The following is a 284-nucleotide window of genomic DNA, read 5'->3' as shown; positions in this document are numbered from 1 at the left end:
TTTTTCATGGTAATTGATTTGTATCAATCAGGGTCCACTGCAAAAAATATATATGATGACACAAAATATAACTGTGGTGCTGTTGTAAGAACCACTGGAATGAATCCATCAGTTAACAGGAGGACTCCATATCGAACCTAAACAGACTAACTTAACTACAGTCAAGTTGCTCTAGCAATTTTCTAACTCTATAATATGACAGGCCATATTCAACCCAGAACACCACCCAACATAAGTGCTTACTAAACAGCAAATATAACAACTATGAGGCACTGTAACTGGGC

Source organism: Cryptomeria japonica, chromosome 5 (assembly GCF_030272615.1).
Source record: "Cryptomeria japonica chromosome 5, Sugi_1.0, whole genome shotgun sequence".
In the NCBI taxonomy this organism is placed as follows: Eukaryota; Viridiplantae; Streptophyta; class Pinopsida; order Cupressales; family Cupressaceae; genus Cryptomeria; species Cryptomeria japonica.
This window is presented reverse-complemented; position numbering follows the sequence as displayed.